Consider the following 24,453-nt stretch of genomic DNA (forward strand, 5'->3'; position numbering starts at 1 on the left):
TATACCCTAGTTAGCAGTTTTATTTGGAAGTGTGATTGTTTTTGTGGGTTAAATTGTCAGCAGAATATGTTTGGATATGGAGTAATTTTTTTTCTTTTGTCTTTCAGGCTGAACTTGTTCAGGAAAGAAAACCTTTTGTAATGTCCATTTTCTGAATCTTCTGGCAAAATGTAATTTTAAAAAAATATGTAAAAACATGTAAAGACAACCCCACACAAGCATGCATACACATGTACACACACACACGCACGCACACACATGTACGTGCATACACTCTTGGATGGTTGGATTCATTACAGGCCAGGGGATTGTGTGGAGCATGATTTTTTTTTTTTTTTGGTGCTTATAAACCAGGAATGTTGAGAAGGTTTTGGCCCCAAGCCACTGCCCATTTGTCAGTGCAGCAGTCTCACCCTAGTGAGGCACACCATGTCTGCAAATGCAGAACTGCAGGGCTCCCAGCTCCCCAAAGCAATAATCCTGAGCTAACTGCACCTCCCAGGAGCTTTCCTGCAGCTTCAGCCCCATACTATGGCTGTATTGGCTTTCTGCAATGCCTCACCACCTGCATACTGACAAATGATGTGGCCCTCTTTTTATATAGCAAGTTATGTTTTTCACCTCTTTGAGAGGTGGTGGCCCTACTTTCTCCATCTTCTTAACTGGGACATTTTTCCAGACAGTAGGGACTGTAGAGTACCAAGAGACTTGATTTGAAGAGGCAAGTGACCAAATTAGGCTCAAAGAATTCAAAGCTGACTGTCCTGATTTGTTCATGCTATAACAAGGGAATAGATTGCACTTCTTTCAAAAAGCTGTTTTGAACAGTCAGACTAAAAAGAGGACGACTACTTTCCAAGACTACTTTTACTCCTTCTGGCCTCTTCCTGACTTTGTTTCCTCACTACAGACTAAAACTATCACCTTAACTACACATAGCTGTGCTGGCTTGATGAAGCCATTGGAGTGGACAGCCAGTATTTTTGTCATTGTAAACCCAACAATAATTTTTTAATCCCCATTAGTAATCTTTCCACCAGCATGACTAGATTCCACTCAGAACAGCATTGTGCATCAGGCCTTTAATGAATGTACACGCACAGAGCTACAGTCCATTGTCAGACATTGCTGTTCAATGTTTTCGACTCAGCAGGACTGCAGGAACTGCAGCAGTCTTGTACAGGAATTTCTTCAGCTAAGGTTATCTCAGAACTGAGGAGAGAGTCTATATTTCATAGAATCCTAGAATCATTTGGGTTAGAAAAGATCTTTAAGTGTAAAGATTCCAACTGCAAACCCAACATGGCTAAGTCGACCACTAAACCATGTCCCTACAAGCCACATCTACACATTTTATATATAACTCCAGGGATGGAGACTGCAAAAGATGTGGAAAAGTATCAGCCTAAAAACTGTAACCCAAGCTAATATAAAAATCATATTTCTAAAGGAAATGTCTATATAAATTCAGTTTAATAATGTTTCTATGATTTCAATCAACTCATTATTTGGGTTGACTGTTAACTTTTTTTTTTTTAAACTAGCTGAATCTTTAGCAATAAATAAATCAATCTATTTTTGGCAGTTATGTTCCAGAATTGCAAATCATGTAGAGTAGCAAAGTGACTCATTTACCTTTCAGCATGTTCTGCTTAAAATCCATAGCTGTTTGCATACAGTTTTGCAGACTTTAGCTTTTTTAGCTTTCTGTATGTTTGCCATTATAGAATATTATATGGAAGCAAGCCTTTCAACTATAGGAAAGCTCCAAGATGGAATTTACAACAGGCTAGGGTATATTTAGTATCATGCACTAAAACTGCTGAAGACTGAAAAAAGCTCGTCATGTTTATTATTATCACCACACAGTATAAATCATTAAGAAGTGTTATAATGATTAGATCTATAAGGCTACAAAATGTTGGGATGATTACTATGAGGTAAAAAATCAATAATATCCAGCTGTAAAGATAAATTTCCTGTCTCTTGTATTAATTGCCATCATAGAACTCCGCAGTCTATATCATGAGAACTTTAGCAAGCAAAAGCATCAGAAATTGCATCCATAAAAAGAAACAAAAGTTTATGCTTTATGTAGTCTCCTACATGCAATTACATTTTGATATCCCTGATTCACGTACTTGAGACCATTGTACTTCTAGTGGGTTTTTTTGTTCTTATTTATAGATTCCCAATGAACAGAAACTAAAAAGATACTGAAGATTAATATGTTGTGTGAGGATTTTGTAAAGGGATGTCTCTAATGGAAATATTGGGCTGTTTTTAATTAGGCAAAGGGCTAAGCAGTATAATCAGCTTTTATTCCCAAACCTGCTGGGGAATAAAGCAAGTTCCCACAACAGATACAAAAGAGTTTTCATATTTTCAGTGTCTCAGCTGGAAACCCAGCCAAGTAACACAGAAAAGCAATTATACCTTTTTTTATTGAAACGTTCAGGCGATTTCATGTTGTATTGGTTTTTATTAAAAAACCCCATATACTCATAGATCTTCAATGCTTATAGATCAATGGAGTTTTAAATCAGAAAGTTAATGTCTCTGCAGGTGACAATGGGTCCAGTGGCACACCAAGTATGTGCTCAGCTGCATGTTAAGAATGTGCAGCTGATGGACACATAGTTCACAACAGCAGTGTAGACAGAAATGTTCTTCATTTTACTATCAAGACACTGTAAATATCTTTTGTGGATTAGAACAAAAATAACCAAGGACTAAAAATTTTCCAGCTACTATCTCAGTAATGTATAAGTTAAGTTGGTTTTGTTATACTTCTAAAAGTACTGACCTAGTGAATTGTCAGCAAATAACAACTGTTGATATAAACCTTCACCTGGTGGAGGCAATTTCTGTTTCTTATAAAATATTGCTGTTTGTTGCTGTCACCTACTGAACCCAAATGCCAGACTGTACTCGGTTCTGTGACGCTAAGTGTCATGAGGTGTCTAGTTCAGGATAACTCTCTGTACAGGGGACATGAACTCCTGATCTGACACAGATTTCTTCTAGACTACACTAGCAGAAGTTATTATTCTGCACCAGTTCATGTCTTGGCAGCAGTCATCCATTCTGACTCTCCAAACTCTAGGAGGCATCATCTGTAGAGTTGATACTTGAATTTTCTTCACCTCTTGGGGTAAGGATCCTGAGTACTTTACAGATCAACAGCCCAACAGCCCCTTTTGACTTTGCTTAAGCTATTCTAATGACTACTCCTAAATAAAGCAGGACGGAAGTAGTTTTCTAGCTCTGAGTTCGTGTTACTCTCTCACATTGGTCAGAATTTCACCCTTCCCAAACACAATTGTCACTTATCTTTATGAATAGTTTCTGACATGTACAGCGCATCCAAACAATGTCCAAATGTAATCTGAAAGAGGAGTAGTTTGCTCAAGTCAAGTTTGTGTTAGGGACCATGCTGATATTTAGCTGGTGTGGACGTTTGTGAGCTGTGGTCTGTTTATTAAAATATAGCAACAAGAGCCTCAGTTCTGCTGCTGTTTAAGTAGATCTGTGAATGGGCACCTATGCGGTCCTGCTCCCAAAGTGCTTAAATAATGAGGATATAACATAGCCCCAGAGACCTCAGCTGGACAAAGCCTCTATGTATTGGTCCCCACGCAACTTTTTCTGTGCAGAGGCTGACTCACCACAGTTAGTGAAGAGGATTAGCTTGTCCTTCCATAGGCAGTGAAGCAAAGAGAAACTTTAGCCTCAAAAAAATTTAGTGATGAGAAAATCCTGTATCAGCAAAACCTAGTGAAAACACAACTGCATTATCCTAGATGGCATTAATTCAGATATTACAGTGAGGGCAGAGCAAAAAAATTCATATCAACTTTGCCCCTCTTAGTTAGCACAGCTCCGAAAGTCAAAACAAGCTAACAGTCTCTCATTGCAAGGACCAGGGCAAAAGAAAAGAAATTAAAATGTAGGCTTTCTATATTTGCTCTACAAAAAGTGCCAGTAAAGACACTGGAACTCTAAGAAGGTCCCCTCAGTCAACAATGTGTTAGTTCTGGTTCCTGTCCTCCAAGGGCATCCTGTCACCTGGCCAAATGGGGCAATTGCCTTGGGACAGGGAAATGTTGATAAAGTTTGCACAGCAGTGCTAGCTATGAGAGTGCAGAAGGCACAAAATGATTTCTTCAGGGTGGTGAACCAGGCAAAGTTCATCAAGGGTCATCTGTGGATGGTACCCCCTTGTGCTTCTTAATCATAGAGTAAATAAATCAGTGCTTCCATTGTCTAATTACTGGAAGATAATTAGAAACCATTAAAATTGTATATACAGGCATATCCTTCTTTGGCTTGCTTATTTCAATGATTAACATATTTTTAGGCATTTTTAAGCAATTAAATTGAGCCAATAAGGGAAGGAAAAGTGGCTAATTTTGGCCTCTACAATGAAACTCCTTAGTAACATAAATGAAGAAAGATGACAAATCTAATGTGGAGGTCTTTTTTTCTGCCCTTTTCCAAGAGATCATTGGTCAGCTGGTCTCCTGTTTATTTTTAAACTGATATATACAAGAAACAAGTATATATGTTTGGGTATGTCTACCCTAATAGAGTCTTAAAAAAAGAAGCTGTAACTCACAGAAGCTTATAAGCTAAAAAACAGTGCTGATGGGAACAAAACAGAGATAATGTGGACAATAGTAAAGCCAGAAATAAGATATGAGATCTTCAATAATAGACATCCCTATCTTGTGCTTGTGTTCTTTAACCCTTGCTCAGTCTTCCTGGCACCAAAGGTGGTTGCAGAACAGAAGCAGAAGTAGCAGCAGGTGGTGTGATCCTCACAGCACGTGCTGAAATTGCCTAAATGAAGCTCTGGGTGTTTTGTTCAATAGCAGCAGCTCCCAGGTTTGAAGTGAGGTGGACAACAAGTTGAAGAATGCGAGTCTAAAAAATTTTGTGCTCCTTATGAATGGTAAATTAGCCATAGGGAAAAAACCAAACCAAACCTGATAAAACTCAAAGAATTTTCTTTGCCTTCCTTGGTCCAACACTTTGGCATTTTGCACTAAATTGGAATGACAAAACAAGCAATTTATTATATTTAAATAGTTTTATTTGCTTACTCCTTGGGGATTTTTTTTGCTTTTTCTTTTTGTCTTTGGACTAGTTACCTAGCTATGTCTATAAGGTAGGCTAACAGATGTTAAATATGCCAGAAGGAAATTCGCCATCAGAACCTGCAGGTACTCCCTGCTTAGGAAATAAAACAATACAGCATCATTCTTGGAAGACAACTACTCCTCTGTAATATAGATTACAATTTAGTATGCAAAGTGTGCTTTTTTCTCATTGATCCATAGTGAATTAAATACCAGACTCAAAGCAAAGCTTAGGGCCTGTTCTGAAAGTAGGCTGATTTTTCTTGTATGTCAGTGCTGTAGCTGGGAATCTTCTAGAGAAAGTCAGCTTTTACTTTAAATGCTTATAGATGACATTTCCTTAGAAAATTAGGAGAATGTGCATACTCAAGAAAGAGCATTTTAATTTGCTGAATTTTTCCCTCTTCCCCTTTAATAACTTTATGTGGCACATACAATTTACTTATGTGGAATGCCAAATGAAAAATGTACTTCTTGGTGCTATACTGTGCTATACTGATTTTTGTGTAAATAAGGTTGTGGTTAAAATTGTATAGTCAAAGATATTTTAAATTTTACAAATAAAGTTTGAAGGTAATTTCAACTTGGACTAGCATTAAAACAAATTTAGAAAAGGAAAATTCAGAGGCAAGGCCTTATAATACCTTGAAAACCTTATTTCTTGTCCTAGATTAGCAAGACTAAATAACAGCTTGTCTGCACTTGTAAATGACAGAGATGGTCCTTTAAATAAGGCAATCAAAAAAGTGATTTTTGCAGGTATCTTCCAGCTCTACTTGCTTGGGTTTAGCTGCACAGAGTTAGTTTCAGAATTTGCATTTAGTGTTTATCATAATAAAATTAATGAGCTTTAAAGAAGTAGTATCAGTGAGGTTTTTTTACAGGGTCTTAAATATCCACTTCCAGTTTATATAGGGGTTCATGCTTGATCTTTAATTCAACTGGAAGATAGAGGCAATATGGCAATATTTTGCAATACTTGCCAAAATCAAATAAACTAGAATGACACAGATGTAATAAGACAAATTATTCTGATTTTGGTAGAGATAAGTATTTTGGTATTGATATCTCCACCATTCCCAGGCAGTGGACGTAGGTTCATGTGTATCTTAGCCATAATCACACAGACTTCACAAAGCATTATATGTGGTCCATATGGACACCATGTGAGTGCTTTTTGTCCCCACACAATGATCACCTACCATAAGATAACTTACATTTCGTTTTCTCTAGAGTACATGAAATGTTGACAAAGGGAACAGCATGTGCTGAACATTAATTGGCACCAGACAAACTCATTATTCTCTGAAAGATATTGTTCATCAATAGGGAACCATCTGCATTGTATTTACATAAGTAACTATTGGTTTCTCTTTTAATACCATGCTGGATCTTTGGCAAAATAGCAAGATGTTCCTAATACAACCACATTGATTGAACATTCAGTTGAACAAACCAGGCAGTAAAGATGTACAACTGTGAGTTAATTTTCTGGTGGTCAAATGAATTTCTGTCAAAAACAGTATGGGAAAAAAATGTAGTAAAACCTAAGAATGTTTGCTTTGGTGAAGTGAGGAGTCCTTCTAGGTCAGAAACGCATCCCTGGTTGTGACAAATATATATTTAAGAAAGAATATAAGACAAAGGCAGTCCCTCTTTCAGCTTTTGATATTTGAACACTTAGAGGTTTTTTTAAAAAAAGATGAGACCTATGATACTCTATTTGATAGCCTATGATATTGTTTTGTCTACATGTGCTTTTTGACATGAATGTGAACATCGTCTTAAGGTTTTTTCAGTTTTCTAGAAAATTTCTTTTACTTTGTATAATTATCTCCAACTTCAACTACATCTACTGCTGTATTATTTATGAGCAAAATGCCCTTGTGCCCTTGTCTTAGGGATCTTATTGTGTGAACTTGAAAAATGCTCATTTAAATGTTGTCTAGTTGGATTCAGTCCTACCCTCACCTCTATTGCTGGTATTCAAAAGCCACCCCCAACTCCTTATCTAGATAACATGAAGTATTCCACTCTTTCCTCATGCAGGTGAGTATTTGCCTGGACTTTTCTGGCATCAGAAGCCCATCTACTTAACTCCACATCTACTGTCAGTTTGGAATTGTAAGTGAGGGTATCTCAGCTACAATTAGTATACTTTGATAGTAGAGAATTCTTCCTAGTAAGTGTGCTTAATTTTATTTTCATCTAAAAAGATCCCTTAATAAATTTTAAATGTAACCTTCTATTTGTAAATCTTGATAGTTTGTTGAAACTGAGAAAAGAATTTATCACCCCATTTTTAGAATATGAAAGGCCTCTTTTTTAGTGGGCTTATTAAGGACAATTTCTATTTTAAGGTCATGTCAGACATGGTGTACATCATATAGGTAGGTCATGTTGACATTTATTGACATCCTAGTTCATTGGACAGTTGGAAGAAAATTCTTATGAATGAAAAATTATTCCACAATTGGCTACCACCTTGTGTTTTTCTCAAAGAAACTATACATGACATCTAGTGTTCAATTCTATTGATTAGTTAAAACTTTTTTAGAGTTCACTTTACTGTTAAAAAATTAGTAAATGCTATATAGTTCATTGGTTCCTGTCAATTCATACAAAATATCCTGATTGTTCCTGAGGGGAAAATGTCTGAAGACCCTTTCAAATTCTTTACCTTTATTGTCCTGGTGCTCAAAAAAAGAAATCGTAATTAATTTTTTTTAAAGAAAGAGCAATAGAAAAAAGTGACAAATCCCTGTCAATCTGCATTACTTAGTGTGACTGTACAGTGCTAATGAAACAAATTAGATACTGACAAATATTACACATACAATGATGAGCTACATGGCAGAGTTCACACTGAAAAAAGCCCATAATTTAATTAGCAGTGTGGGTACACCGACTGCACTTGATAGGCTTGGCATGCTTACATTTGCCTACTATTAAATGCATGGTTTTTCATTGAGACCTAGTGAGAAACTTAATTGTGAGTGGAACCTTTTCCTCCTGGTATAATCTGATCTGGTCAGACATCTTGTGTGGTTCACACTGCAGCTGCACAATGAACTTTGCTGAACTAAAATAGAGAAATAGGCATAGGAAGCAGAGGTATGGTTGTTTGTAGTGCCATATTACAAAGTTTTATTGTGGTGGTGGGACTACAGCTTTGCAGCAGTTCCTCATTTCACTGTTCATCTCTAATACCTGAGTTTCTAAGCAAAATAGCACCTATGCCACAGCATTTCCATAGAGTTTAACAGGAAAAGTAGCTTACCACTATTTCATTTAAATTTGGTATGCTAATAAAAAATAACTAACACAACAGATTTCAGAGTTCAGATACATCCTTTTGAAACCAAATAAATGCAAGTTGATCTTGGGCGCTGTGTTTTGGCCTCACACACACACCTTGGAGTCACGACACATTAATGCAATACTGTACCTTGTCTCCAGTCTTCGTACAGACATTATGGAAAGAAGTATTTTGTCCTAGACTTGCAGGAACAATGACAACGTGTAGGAGATGTTCTTTAATTAGGTCATAACTTTGTCAGTCTAACTCCCCTGGGGATCACCTCCCAGTGCCGCTTAGAGTATAAGTGTTTGTTTCAGTCTTGCACATTTCCATCTCCTAGCAGGTGGGGGGTGGGCAGCTGTCATTCTTCACCACTCCAAACCCAATTTCAGGTCTTTATTTTGACCCCTACAGTCTTCTCATCTATAAAGGTTAAGAGGTGAGAAAAAAAAAAGTCATTATTTCATTTTCTTGTGAAATTCATTCCCCTTTGCCTGAATATGAATGAGAAGTTGGAAAGAATTGTTGCTTTAAACCCAGACTTGCCTGCTTTAATGCATGTAATTAAATAATGAATATAAACTGTTAATGAGAATCAAACTACTACAAAAATGCAGGGCTTTCTTACTCAGGGTGGATTATAGATGCTGATTTCTGCTGCTCTCCATTACTTCTTTGATGCTGTTGAAATTACCTTTGACAGGAGTACTGATGATAAAAGTTTTTTGCAAAATTTTTAATGGAGTCTAAGGATCAGAGCATTCAAGACTTTAAATTATCCTTATAAATTTCTTCTCCCATACAACTGTTTTTCAGAAAATTTAATCCAAGTCAAAATGTCTAATCCTAAAGAAATTAAAGGGTCCTATTCCTTCTTAAATGAGACTAGAAGGCAAACATCTGGTTGAGACTTTGAAGGGATTTTTCTTACTGCAAAATATTAGTGTAAGCAATCTTCAAAAAGCTTACTGTTGGAACAAAGATAGGAAAAATATTTTTGTGGCCATTGCTACTCTCACTTTTGAACTTGCTTTTTTGCTAGTGCATGTATTTCTGTGTGTGGAAAGGAAATGAGGTGTGGGCACTGAGAAACATTTATTTATGGGAGAGTAGAAAAATAAATTTATTTATGCAATGTGAATCTGAGGGGCAGAAGTCTTGGAGATCTTTTGCAAACAAGGAGGGTGGTATGATGGTATCTGCTTTTGGTGGTGTTTATGAGAAGCTGTGTTGCTGGTTTTTTTATTTATGTCACAAAGCAAAACTGGGTTGTATTAAAACATAATTTTAGTTTGACTGGTACAGGCTTCTGTATAAATGGTGAGTTTTAATAATGCCTCTTTTCTCCTTGAAGCATGTAAAAAGAGTATAAAATTATAAAATAGAGAAATTGATCAAAATGTTACATTCTGATTCTGTTGTGTCATATTTTGTCCTGGAGTTCTTGTGAATTTTTTATCAATCAACTGGGTTTGAAGAACATAACAGGCATTTTCAAAATGGGATTTTTTTTTCCTTCAGCCACTATAATTACTGAAGAATATAAATTCAGACTTGATAAATGATTCCCTATTTACAACATGCAATGAGTAGACCAGGCTTCTCAATGCCCCATCCAATGTGCCCTTGAGGACTTCAGGGATGTGACATCCACAACTTCTCTGGGCCACCTTTCCAGTGCCTCACCACCCACAAAACAAATATCTTCTTCCTCCTAATACCTGGTCTAAACTTACTCTCTTTTGGTTGGAATTCATCCCCCCCTTGTCCTGTCACTACATGACTTTGTAAAAAATCCCCTCTCCATCTTTCTTGTAACTCAGAATCATCTTGGCTATCAGTTGTGAAGGTGTTTTTATGAACGGATTACAAGGGTAGGATGTGTATGTACAAGATGTTCACAGATTAATTTTATCAGTCATGGAGCAGTGTAGTGGGTAGACAGCTGAGGCATTGCTAATTTTACATTGAAGCTCAAAGTTTATACTGGAGAACATTAATGGCCTGAGAAATTTTCACTGATAGCTTTCAAACATGCTCGAAGTTTATTTATCAACAGTGGTATTTGAACCAACAGTTCAGAAGAATAAGTGCTGCCCTTGCTGCTCGGATATGAAGTCTTGTGCTGGCTAAGCTGATTCTTTATCAGGAAGCAAGGGCATGCTGCTGTCTTCTAATCCTGCTGACACTTCAAAGCCAGCCTGGTGTGTCCTTCCTGAGAGCAGAGAAACAGGAGGAGTTTTGCTGTATCACTTCCATTTCCAAGGATGTATATTTGTGTTAACTGCCTTCTTCTATCTTCTCCTAAGAGGAAGAATAAGAGTTTATTCTACATATGGAGGAGGAACCTGCATAGCTCACTCCAAATCTTTTTTACTAAATAATAGTAAAAAAAAAAGTCAAAAGAAATGTGCTTTCATTTCATTACCTTTTTCTCCTTACTTGTAGTGCAGCAGAAAGCTCAGAAGCAAAGAGAAATCCCAGTGCCTGTACCTACTGATTACACATCACGGTGAAGGTTTAGATACAGCAGTGCTCTGCTGCCCTGGCAGAGCTCTTGTGGATTCTGCAGCATGAAAAATAAGGCCACTGACACTCTTTCAATCTCTTTAAGGGCCTCTGTTCTAAAATTTTCCACAGGCTATTTTCCTGTTGCTATCTGGAAGAGGCCAGTCTTTTATCATACATATGTTGTCTTCTTCTTGGGAGAACCTTGGGAGCTGTAAAGTTTTAAAATAAGGGGTATTTAATCTATGCAGCTCAAGTAGGATTGGAGATGAAAGATCTAAGTGCAGTTTAAGCAACATGTCTTCTACACCTTGCATTTTAGGAGAGAAATGATAATACAAGTTAGGCCTGAGGCCTCAAAACCTTTGGAAAACATTTTAAAATGTATTTTTTCTTTTGCAAAGTGAAAAAGCAATGAAGTAAATCTGCTGTTTTCTATTTCTGGAGATAGCTGACAGCAAGAATAGCTGGTGCATTCCCTTTCTGCAGTAGAATCTCCCCACAATACCTTATCCATGTCTTTGTTCCTCCTTTCCATTATAGTCCTGCTCCCCTTTTTCTCATAAGATTGTTGCCCTTCTTTATCCCTTTTCCTGTCAGGAAATTCAACATCCCCTTCTTCCACCTTTCCTGATACAATAGCACCCGGTCAGTTTTTCCTCCCTCCACGTAATGTGTACCAGCTGAAACTCCCAGGAAGCCATGAATTTTGCCAGCTGTGATTAGATGGATATATTTTCTTATCAGAGGGTTTTCTTTTTGGGACATAGCTCAGGGCTGGTCAGTGTTTGGTGCCTCTCAGGGGCTGGGAGATAAATGCTTTGCTTTTGAGATCATGTGTAGAAAACTTACGTAGGCCTGTGCTAGACTGAAGGGTAACTGACGTACAGAGACACACAGGGCTGAAAGGTGGATACCCATCCCTTTGTTGGGAAAAAAAAGGGGAACTAGTGAGGCAGAGGGAACTGAGCATGGATGGAGACTGAGTCTTTACTCAGAGAAGCTGGAACTGAGAAGATCCTACTGAGATGTTGGAAATGCAAATTTGGAGTAAGGTACAAGTTCTCAGGGCTGCACAGTGCCAAAGGGCAAATGTTAAGCTTTGTAATTTTTTTGATCCCTGTTCATCCTCACACACTTTTGGTTAAGGACAGCACTGCAGAACATTTGCCACTGATAGTGTTTTGCAAACAGCTAAGTAAATTTGATAAATTGGCAAACAGCTTACAACAAAGCAACCATGATGATTACCAAACATGCTTTTCTACTGACTGCATCCCATATTAGCAATAGGATATCCAGAACATATTACTGTAATCTCTTTGAAATGTAATGTTTTGAAAGTTTTAATGATGTTTTAGCATGTAGATGTTTTAATGTGTACCAGGATTGAAGCCTGATACTGAGATAGCATTGACGTCCTTTAAAGAAGATAAAATTTTATTACTAACATTCCTGAATATCTCTAGGATTTTTTTTGAGAGTGAATGGGTATTTTTCAATTTGACACCAGAATCCTCTCACTTTTCAATGTATAAATATTAATTCAAACAAAAGTAGTACTGAGTACACACTTTAGAAGTTGCAGTAGTCCAAGCAAAAGATATTGTGCTCTTACACACACAAAGTAAGGACCTTGCTTTTTGTTGCCTGTCAAATGTAAGGACATTGCAAGTTTTAAATAGTGGGTCTGCTCCAGCTGTAGGAACATTTCTCTTCATCTGTTGCTGCCTTTGCCACACTCACATCAGAGATTCTTGGCAAATATATTTCTATTAAAAATTTGCAGACAGCTAACTCTCCTCTAGATTGTTCCTGTTCCTCAGATATGCTGACTTTTCTGGGCCCTCTGCAAAAGACATCACTGGGGATTTTGAGGTAGACTCAGAGTATTCTTCCTTCCAATAAAAGAGAGCATACGTCCAGCTGTGTGTCTGGCTTCTTGAGCTTCAGGCTGATTCTTTAACTTAATTTTAATGTGTGATTAAGTTTCCTTATTGGGGTTAGAGACTTTCAGAGTTCATATTTCAGTCCAGATAAACACAATTATTGAAATAGAAAACATTTTAAAAATAATGTTTGTTTTGTTTTTTGCTTTGGTTTATTTTCAAGAGGAGCAGAAATCTAATTACCTTACCCTCTGCTCCTTTTCTTGCACAATGGAACAGTTGGAATGGTAATTCTTTTTGTCCAAAAAAAGAGCTGACCTGTCACTTACTGTGCATTAAGGATTGCTTAGGACCTCTGCTCCAGTCATGTTCGAATAATGTAATGCTCATTCTTGTTATAAACCTAAAGTTATTGGAAGGCTATTTTGCCAACCACTGGACACTGCAATGATCTCCATGGGCCTGATTATGAGATCCTAAACTTGTGCCAGTCAGAAACAAACCTTACTCAGCATTTTTGCAATGCATTCAAGGAATACTGAAAGGGCTTTAATAGAAAAACTTACTTTCTTTTGTTAGATTGAAGAAAAGAGAGAATTCTTTTTAGACAGTGCCGTTCAGACAAGGACTGAGTGATTTCCAGCAATTTCCTCTATATGTAAACTTATGAATATTTTCAGCCTAAAATGTGCTCTACAAAACTATATACATTTACACAAAATAACCTGGTACTTGAACTCTGTAAAACTGCTATTTTTAAAAAGAGGTATCATTTGTGAGGAAGATGGAATTGGCAGTTTACCCACAGAAGAGCCTACTCTGTGTCTGTCAGGCAGGTGAAATCTGATATATTGCTATGACTTAATATATTTTATTTTTAATTTTATTTTTATTTCCCATAATCTGAGGGGGCAGCTTAAAAAAATCAAGATGGAGGCTTTCCTAGTTTTTTTCTTGAATTTATTTGCATCATCTGAATGAGTATCTTGCTTAAATACAAGCTTATTTGTCCAATATAATTATTAAAATCCTGTTTATGGGTAAAAAGATAGTACACAGATATACAAAGGGAGATTTATTGTAATGAAAAGTGAAATCTAAGCAGTCTAATTAAAGAATAATTGCTAATCAAATTATTAGCCAAAGTTATTTGTATTTTTTGCAAAAAAAAAAATACAAGGGGAAAAAAAAATTGGAATTGTCATGCATATCAGTTTCTATCCCTCATCATGGAGTTATGCCCCATATTCACCTGCTGCTTTGGTCACTAAATAAAAAGTGCTGTTCATGTTAGCAGTTTCCCCTTTCTCACTGTAGGACCCACCTGGAGTAATTTTAAATGCTTGCTGGTGGGCTTTCACACATTTGATCTTTCCTCGCTGGTGTGCAGCTACATGCCACACCTGAATTTACTATGAATGGCATGATGGAGCCATTTGTATTTGTTGGATACAATGTGTTCATTCTCTTTTTTAATTCCAAAAATAGGTTTGTCCAGCTCCAGGTTTATGTTTCTGTTAATTCATCACTGGCAAATTGGTTCTAGTCATGAGGTTCCCAGTGCCAAACCACGTCCCACTTCTTATCACCTTAATTCCATTTTGCTAGATAATTTGCCAGGTAAATGTCTCACCAGCCTAAAGCAATGTTTTTAAATCAAGTAAGCTTGAAAAAAATGTTGAGTTGAAATTCTTATAATTAGTTGCCATTTTTAACCTAATTTTTAATAACTGCCAGAACAGCTGGCTTTGTTTGAAGTCAAATCTCTTTGAGCTGGCTTTTACTGCTCAGCAACACCAACAATTTTTATAGGATTTTTACTATGCAAGGAAATATGAAAAAGAAACAACAACCAAACCTTTTGTTTTGACAATTTTTTCCCTATTCTTTTGTCTGTTGCATGAACGAAATGCAGTTTCAGAGCAAGAAGCAATTTGGGCTTCTCTCTGGGGGACAGTTTGCTGAAATTATTTTGGCCTGAATTCTTTCTTTTCTAGAATATACTCATTTATCTGGGCTTAGATGTCTGCAGAGACACCTATTCCTTTTGTTTGCCTCCTCTTTTCTGCAACCATTATGACATGGCTTGGTTTTGAGAACTGTGCCAATTACAAAAAATAATTCAAAAGCCACCTTAATAACAGTAAAACATCTGTTTAACTGTTATTTACAACTGATTGCTTTTGGTTGGTAACTTCTTAGAAGAAAATATAAAATGGGGTTTACCAATAACTAGGTAGGATCTTTATTTTTCAAAAAAGCAAGGAGTCAAATAGCAGGAAAGAGATAAACAGGAAAGATAGGAAGGGAGGAGCTCTTGTTTATCTTCATGTGTAGAGGTGATGTTTAGTTTCCCTTTAGTTTTATCAGTATGCCTTTTGACTTTAGAGAAAGTCATATGGTTTGTGTGCTAAAATCACAAGTGTCATTTTAAACTGGAATATATTTCCATGCCATTCAAAGTCCGAAGCTATTCTGATAAGTTTAACTTGTTCTTTATAGAAAAACTATGGCAATTTTGTTAATTATGAAAAGAGTCTGATGATTGGCCCAGACACACTTATTAGAAAAGTGTTTTCATTTGCTATCAAAGCTCTCATCTCCTCAGCCTGAGAAAATCTAAAATCTCAACTCTGTTTTCAGCTCATATAACCTGTATAGATAATTTATCTCAAAAATTTGTAATTTAATACCATAGCTGTAAGTAAAAAATGGCTCTGTGTTTTGCTACCAGAAATCCGGGTACAACAGAGCAGCCCAGAGGACCACGTCTGCTGTAGGCCTTGGATTTTGATGCATTTTTATGATGCTCTGATGGTGTGTGTTACAGAAGGACAGGCAACAATTGGAATGGAGGAAAAAAGCTATTGCTTCAGTTTTTTTCTAGTCTATTGAAAATTTGAAAAGAACTTTCTCTTAAGACAGGTAGACCTCACTCCAGAGGAAAAGTTTGAAAGAAATGCTATCAGACAGTTCTATTGAATGAGGCATTTTGTTTCAATTCTGCAGGAATGATGAAGTGGCAGGAGAATTCTGTTCTATCTCACACCAGAAATGTACTTTCAGACTTGCACCTATATTCCTTGCTAGGCAAAATTTTCACCAAATATAAGAAAAAAATTTTTTGTCCATGATAGCAGTTAGGAAGATTAAAACCCCGTAGTAATGACAGCCTGGTTAATGGCCATTGCTCAGTGGAGGAGGTATCAAATCAAATCAATCAAATCAAATCATGGGGGGTGCTGCTGAGTGAAACAACATTAATGTGATACTTGGAATTACCCTTCTACATTTCATCTAGACTTAGAGCCCACTGCAGTAAACCTTTTACAGTAACTTTTATGCTCTTTGAAAAGGGCCTCTATGCTTCTTATTTTAGTATAAACTCTAGCTTGGGTATTTTAAAGGACTCTTCAATTGTGTAAAGGGGAATAATTTAGAAAATGTCTTTTTTTGCTGTGGTCCTATTTACTCTCTACGTTTCGACTGTGACACACAAGAATAAAACACTCACCATAATCTTCTGTATAATAAAATTTTGTAATAAATAAATTAATCTTATTAGAGTAATAAACTGAAAGAAAGTATTTATTTTATAATGATTTTACAGCACTGATTTTATATATTGGATTAGATGCTATAACTCCTCAGCAAAGATTTCTTAACTCCTGATAAAGAGTCATGTGGAAAAGCATTCATGTATTTAATGATAAACAAATCTATTCAGGAGGACTGAATGTTTATAGCTAATTTATCAGTGACCTGCAACATAGTGTGAAGATTAGTTATTAGTGATGTGCAATGTGCAATGCACAGGAAACAAGCACAACTATTTTTAGATTCCTATTAATTTGCTGTGATTATAAACGTGTGCCTCTTCAGCAGCTACTGAAGACATATTTTATAGTGTGACTGAGCATTGTTTTTACACTCTGTACTCTCTGTTTTTAATTATAGTACCCTCATGTGAGTGTATCTGGAATTAGAGCACTGTAGCTGTAGGCCAGCAATAGCTTAATTGTTCAAGATCCTACATAAAGTAATTGTTGCTTGTGATGAGCTTTCTTTAGCAAAGATTGCATTTTCAGATTGAAGGAAGCAGGAAGTAAATGAGAGGATGCTAAAAATAATTATAATACAGAGTCAGAAGTTTTCTAAATTAAGTTGCTGAAGGCTATTTAAAATCACTCATATGTTTTCCGTTTAACACTGCCCTTCTCGTAACATCCATTTGACTAAATCAATGCTGCATATATCTTATGGTGCCTTAAGATTTTCAATATCCAGGACAGACATTTCAGACTACTGATTTTGGTCCTGAAAATGAACATATATGTAATTATTTGGAATTACCTAACACATTTAGTTCTTAAAATTCCTGAAATCAGGAAAGCAATCAGTTATCATAAAAACTTAAAATTTAACAGAAATATCTAAAAGCCTTTTCAAAATATTTAATTGCTAAACAGCTTGATATCTGCATTTTGCCTGTCCTGATAGAAGAATTAATATTTCCAAAACAATTTTTAAGGCAGGCATCATTTTACACCTACTGAACATTTTGACACTTCAGGCAACACCTGGCATTACAAGATATTTATAAAGCATATATTATAAGGTTTTCCTATGAAAAGGAGGTTAAAACTTCACTGCATAAATAGCAATAACTATTTATATTGTTTGGAAGTAATAAAAGATATGATTCATCATATACTGAACATGTAAATGAGGTTTTCTCTTGGTAATTGTGACTGAGAAAGGTGTCAAGGGCATTTTTGTAAACAACATTACTGAATGCCAGGTTTTTGAAGGTCTCTTAATCTTTTCAGTTAAAGAATATCACTTCTAATAAGTTTGATTATTTGCTGTGAGCCTGTTCTCTTCATTGTCTGAAAAGTTGATTGATTAAAATGACTAATTTTTGTAGCCTTGTGATCAGCATACCTGGCTGTGGATGCAGGTGTAAAAGCATGTAGCAGAAGATACACTTGTATTTCTGGTCTTACCTAAAAGTAGCATGAACTCCTTTCCCTCTTTGCTGAAAGCTGTGCATGAGTTAGAGGGAATGCAACACATGCACTAACTAAATTCCACTAAAGAACTATGCAATCATTTGGAGAATGCAATTATTAAATACTGTTTACACAGAAATGTTTTGGAAGACCAAGGCAGTGGCTGTTTTGGGTTAGAGGAAGTTTGCTGACTACAAATCTGATATTGGTTTTCCACTTGAGTGCTCAGGTTCTTCTGCACAAAGTCCAAACAGAGCAAGAGAGGAACCCCCAGCCATTGGAGCTGCAGAGTAAATTGGCAAGCCAAACCAGAAAAATGGGAAGAAAAACCATAAGAGTGTTAGTTTGAAGATATTGCATAAACTTCTTATTTTTTGTATGAAAATTAAGAAATTAATATCTTTTTTACTATTTGGAAAAGGGAAAGAACTGATTTTCACCTAATTTGTTATTCTATCAAATATAAAAGAGAGCAAAAGGAGGGGAAACGCACAGACAAAGAAGGCACTCATTGCAAAAATCTAACATTCATCTCACATAAATCTCTTGCTGAAACTCCTTATGCAACCATTTATGTGAGCACTCTCAACTAAAGTAAAATTCAGCATCAGTGGCCTCACTGCTTTTCCCACCATGATCTATTAATCTTTCTTCTCTGAAGTGCTTTACTGCTTTATCTAAGGGAATGAATTTGTCACTGACACTTCCTCAGATGGCTGCCAGTTCCTTTTTCACACAGACCATTTTGATAGCAGCTGTCTTTTGAGTGAATGCTGTGTCCAGCTAGCTGAAATGTCACCCATTGCTTCCTTCTCTACCCTGCATTCTGCTTCTCACAATTCTGAGTTCGTTTCCTAGGTTTTCATTCTTTCAGCTATATTTATCACAAAGTTTTCTCTCCTATCACAACTTTCTGCAAGGTCAGGTTGGCCCATTCAACTAAATATCAGGATTTCATTTTTTTTTTCCATTTTCCTTTATTCTTCTTGGTTCTTGCTATCCAAATCTATTGTAATGTGCAATAAAATAAATTAATTTTCCCATGATCAAGTCTGTTTTGCCTTTGATGCTGACCTACAAGTCTTCATCTTGATCCATGGGCCTTTTTACATTTTTTCTTCCCCTATTTTTTTGAAGATGGGAAACAAGAAAGTGGCTGTGGGAGTGTCTGGCTGCAAGTCAAGGTTATCCATCACATATGCATAAGCCCTGTAATCTTCCAGATACGTCTATTGCCTTTCAACTTGGTTGAAAATGAAGCACAAGTGCTGTTGAAATGGAAGCATGGCTGGATTCAATTTCTCAGCACTTTATAGGTGGAAAGATTGTTGATTGAGTTCCAAGTCCGACACTGAGTCTTCTCTTCCTTAGTCATGTCATTTGCCTTCAACAAAATTGCCAGTTTTCAGGGCTCACACTGTGCTTCATGAAGCTTCATTATATGCTACTTGCAATACTTTACTATGTAAGAATGAAAATCCATCACAAAATTCCCCTGAAATTTGTTTGGCTTGTAATATACAACACACCACCACTGCTGTAAACATGGATTTACTAACACAGCTGAATATGTTTACTAGTAAACATGATTTACTAACACAGCTGAATAAAACACTACTCTTAAATTCTAAGGATTTTTTTTTTTTTTTCTAAATAAGGAAAATGTTAAAATTGTCCTAGAGATGCATGAGCTACAGAAATTTTCCTGTGCTTTTCTTCCTATTGATTTGGATTTCTGACCAAATGCAGTAAAGGCACTGGAAGAGCTTCTGTCAGCTGAAGAAACTGAAGATGAAGACCTTATGGGGGATTTGGATTTCATAAGCGTATGAACGCTTGAGTGGGCATTATTAATTATGGATTAAAGTGACTTGAAATTAGTTTCAGTGTAAAGTCTTTTGCCAGCTAGAACCTCATGATCTTGGAAAATGTGAGTGCTTATTCTTTTCAGATGATGGGAAAGGCCAGAAAAGTTTAGGTGCCAAACATGCAGGTTGCATATGACAAGCCCCTTATGCTAAATGTTATTTTAAAACCTGCAACGTTTATCACACTGCTTGAAAAGAATATTTTTGTTGCTCTCCTCTGAGGAGTAGCTCTCCACATTATACAGCTGCAAGGTCTTATGATTAACTTTAAGCATTATAAACTTGCAGCAGGACTAGCATTTATGTAGCTAAATTTAGCTATCGTGCTGCTGTGGGTTGCTGATAAGCTAAAATTACATCCTTTTGATTTATCTGCCATTTAAAAAATATTTTAGAGGATTATTAAGTTCATAATCAGAATTATCACTGTCTCTCCACACTGAATTTAGGTCCTGTGGCTGACATGTGATTTCATACTTGTCTATCTTTGTTTTTACAGACATATGCTTCATAAATTTAACTCAATGAATTACTGTAAAAAAGTGTGACAAAAAGCATTCTATTTTTTGAAATTGTAAAAGGTTCTTCAGCATATTTTGTCAGAATAATGGAAAAATATGACAGAATATTACTAATTGTCCAGCAATCCCCACCATATGGAAAATGGTAGCAATAGTTCCTATGATATTTTCTGGATGGCTGCTTATCTTATAAATTAATAATGTCTTTGATAAATACGTGCAAAGAGTTTTCTTGGGCAGAGACTTTCTGGAGCATGAAACCTGTTTTTCATCTAAACAACTTGCCAATGACGGGCTCATCTTCTTTTCCTACTCTCCCATTCCTACCTATCCCTTTTAGACATTTTCATAAATGTAACTCCCTAAGAAATCTCTAGTAAATCGTATGCCTTTCCATTATTTACTGAGCTAAAAGGAGTCAGCAGCAGATGTCTAGAGGTCAGCTGTTTGGTGTTTCTTTTGTGAGCTGTTTGTTTGCCAGGGTGGTAGCAGACCATGCTGCAGGGACGAGCAATGAACCTGTGAACTCCTTATGATTACTGGGCAGATGCTACAGTCTGCTATAGAATCTCTGGGATACTGCAGCATTGTCCATGTCCTCTTTTCATCTCAGTGAACAGCCCCAGTTTGTGGAACTTTTGAAGTGGAAACACTTAGGAAGAAGGTGACAAATTTTTGTCTTCCTGCCACATAGTGTGCTTAAGGTGAGATGACAAAATGAGGCTACAGCCACTCTTGCCTGAATTTCCACCTCTTCAGACTAGAATTAAGGCATGCTAATATTCTCACATAGCAAAAGATGAAAAGATTGTGTAAGATTTGCAAACCTTAAAGGAGAAGAGTAAGGCCTGTTTACATGGGAGATTCCCAGGCTAGATTTCACAGCAGACACGATTTACTCACAGCGGCTGTGTGCTGCCTTTCAACCTAGTGCCATAGAATCTGTATTGACTCTTTTGAGGTGCAAGAATGGAAAATATCCATGCTTAAGATATTTCTAAAAGCATCTGAGATTCTACTTAGCTTTGATTTGCAAGACTGTAAAATGACTTTTCAGTTTTAGAGATTCTGAACAGGTCTAAATTAAGAGGATGATTTATTTAACACATTTATACTAGCAATAGTTCTTGGTTATAAGCAGACAGTAGATTAAGTTACCACTAATAAAAGTTCTAGGCTGAAAAAGGACAAGTAAATTACTTCTGGTAAAGAAATAAATTCAGATTTAGCATTTTTTATCTCTGGAAAATAAAGCAGATTAATACTTGTCATAGCTAATGTGGAATTTCTCAAGATATTCCAAATCATAAAACAGCCTAGCACAAGAGTCCCCTGACAATACTCTGCTACCAAGTCCTGCCTTGAATGTGGGGATAGATTTCACTGGAAAACAATTCTCTTTTGTATTTTAGAAACATATTTAGGTAAGTAAATAAGTTTTTGGGTCTCATCTTCACTAAATAGAATCATGTTGATGCTTTGAATATATCTGAGGTCTGCCTATGAATCTGAACAAAGAACTCCCTTGACATGAAAAACAACTGAAGGCTCAGAGGAAAGAATTTACCTGGGCTTAAATATCAAAGACATTTTCTTGAAAATTAGTCTTCTGTGTTCTTTTGTGGTTTGGTTTAGTTTGGTATTTAGCGGCTTTTTATAGTGCCAAATTTTGCTATTCAAATCATTGCAAGGCAGATTAAAAAAAAAATTATATACTGCTGAACTTCATAGAGTAGGTGGGATAAAAATAAAATTAAGGTTAGGAATTGTCATGTATGTTTTAAGACTGAAACAAAAATTTACAGAAATAAGGAGTTTTCTTCCTAATCGGTGAATTTATGCCATAAGTTTTTTTAGCACAGACTTTAAAAGTAGCAGAACCATACGTTTTCAATCCTAATTTGAGTATCTTTGATAGAATTTGTAATAAATGCAGTTATCTTGAACAATATTCTTGTCTTAGAAAAATCTTATTTGAAAGCCAGTTGAAGATATGATAATGACCAGTAAATATTACCTGGACACTGTAAAGAGTTTAAAGTACCAGAATGATCTTTTCTCATTGTCTGTGCTTGGTTTGTGTTAAGTGGAATGTGTATGTGGCCTGTTACAGGGAGAAAAATATATTTTTAATATATGCTGAATACCTGCTGTTAGCTGCTGCTGCTTTTTATCTCCAAGCTGTCTTTCTCTATCCTTAACTCAGCTGACTGGAGAAAGGTAAGCTCTGAATATTTTATAGCCACATCTTTTAAGAAAACATAAGTAGGCTCCAAAAATTATTTGGCTACAATTTCTGTCAAGGTATCTACGTCTTTCAGTTATTTTGGTCATCTACCTTATTTTTGTCACACTGGAAATTAGGAAAAATCTATCTTAGTATGTAGGCAACTTCTTTATTTTTTTTTTGTAAAGTCTTCATAAATAAGAGTCCTTTTCCCTCTCATATGGTATAAGGGAGCAGACCCTAATTAGGTGAGGTGAAAGATGTTTGCCTTGATCTATAAAGGCACTCAGAGCCACAGCCAAGAGGCAGTGGTCATCAGTGTGAGAAATATGTATAAAACATCAATTAATATTGGATCAAAATATAGCAGAAGTATGCTAGCTCTGATTTGACTTCACATATCAGAAACTTAAAACCATTTGGATTTGAAACAAGATCTTCAATCTTTCTGCACTTATTCACTAAAAAGCTTAAGAAGCACCAAGCCAACAGTGCTGTGGTTGGTGGTTAGCCTGAGGCCCGGCCCACCTGCCACTCCTGATGCCTTGGTGATTATGTCCTTTCCAGAAAGTTTCCAAAAAGGATCTTTGATTGTCCTTATGGATTTCTGTTCTTTCAGAAGAGAGAACTGGATGATGTGATGTACATTTAATGTATATTCTATACTAGCAAGTTCAATAAATCCAGGTATATTCCTGAATAAAGGAAATGTCCTGCACCCGTGGTAGTATTTGTATCAACCACTGAAATGGACAGGCTACTGATGAGCTGCTGTCATTATAGCGCAAGAGCTCTACTATCAGTACATTGCAAAGGTTCCATATTGCTAGAGTTTTGTACCTTCTTGGTCTTTCTTGTAGGCAGCTCCTCTAGGCACTGATTCTTCCTTGCCCTCACAGCAGCCAACCAACTCTAATCCCCTCAACCAACTAACCCACTCTTTTATAACACTCTTCTTATTGGCTACAGCTGTGGCCTGTTAAACTCAGGCCTGCTCCTAACCTTTGGTAATTGGCTCAGCTGCAACTCTTTAGGGGGTAAGATTACTTTCTATACTACCTTTATTTACTTATATTCTATCCCCCTACAGTGAGCATGACCCTCTGGAGGAGTGTGAGTTGGCCCAGGCCAAAAGCTTACCAGGGCTGTTGACTGCAGCCAGTTCAACACAGCCTGTGGAGCATGTGCAGGGGCACAGTGTCTGCTCTCGTATCCAGTTCTACCTCCCTCATGCTCTCCAGAATATTCAGCTCCCTCACCACCTTGCGGCACAGCTGTAGGAACAGCTTACCGTGGCTGTGTAGCAGCTGCTTCCTCTGCCTGCCCTCTGCTCTCCGTCTACTGCACTGAATCACAGCAGAAGCCACTCCACAGAAGTCATCTGTAATTTATAAATTTTTGCTGTCAGTGGATTCTCAGCTCTAGCATCTTCATTGACCATGTAAAATTGAGATGCGCAGCTATTTTTCTAACGATGTAGGGTCAAAAGGCGACTCAGAGCAATGAACTTAATTGTCATTGAGGTTTCTCAAATATCATTTGTTGCTCATCTCCTCTATACCTGGATTCAGGCATACTTATATTTCTTATATTTGCAAGAGTTTTCTTTCTCTTCTTCTTTTTTTTTTTTTTTTCCTGAAGAGTACAATAGATCAGTCAGATAACATTATACCGACCATTGTAGGTCATACAGAATTAAAGTTGAGTAAATCCCTACAGGTGAGTGGAAAATTGACCTCTAGTACTCTGAGTTTTGGACCAGTGTTTTGGCCTTGTGTATCCTCTTCAGGCTTAAATTTGTTATTAAGTTTAAAAAACTGCATTTGACTGGTGTGTGGCCAACCTTTCTAAATGAGGCTTTTTATTCAGCCTGAAGTTATTTATTTACCACTACTTGAAGTTTGAAGTTTTATTTATCTACAGTGAAACACCTCAGATTGAATGTTTTCCTGCTGGTCAGACAAAGTTCCATCTTGGCTTCCTTCC

At 36.6% G+C, this 24,453-nt stretch overlaps 1 long non-coding RNA gene across 1 annotated transcript; it reads right to left on the reverse strand.

Annotated features, from left to right (window-relative positions):
- Nucleotides 1-10,271: 10,271 nt before the first annotated feature.
- LOC135457927 (uncharacterized) lies at nt 10,272-23,385 on the reverse strand. Its single transcript, XR_010442800.1, has 3 exons — nt 23,308-23,385; nt 10,871-11,162; nt 10,272-10,746 (listed from the first exon to the last, which is right to left on the reverse strand). It is a non-coding gene; the product is annotated as an uncharacterized LOC135457927 (long non-coding RNA).
- Between the last annotated feature and the right edge of the window lie 1,068 nt (nt 23,386-24,453).

The sequence above is a fragment of the Zonotrichia leucophrys genome, chromosome 1A (genome assembly GCF_028769735.1).
Source record: "Zonotrichia leucophrys gambelii isolate GWCS_2022_RI chromosome 1A, RI_Zleu_2.0, whole genome shotgun sequence".
NCBI lineage: Eukaryota > Metazoa > Chordata > Aves > Passeriformes > Passerellidae > Zonotrichia > Zonotrichia leucophrys.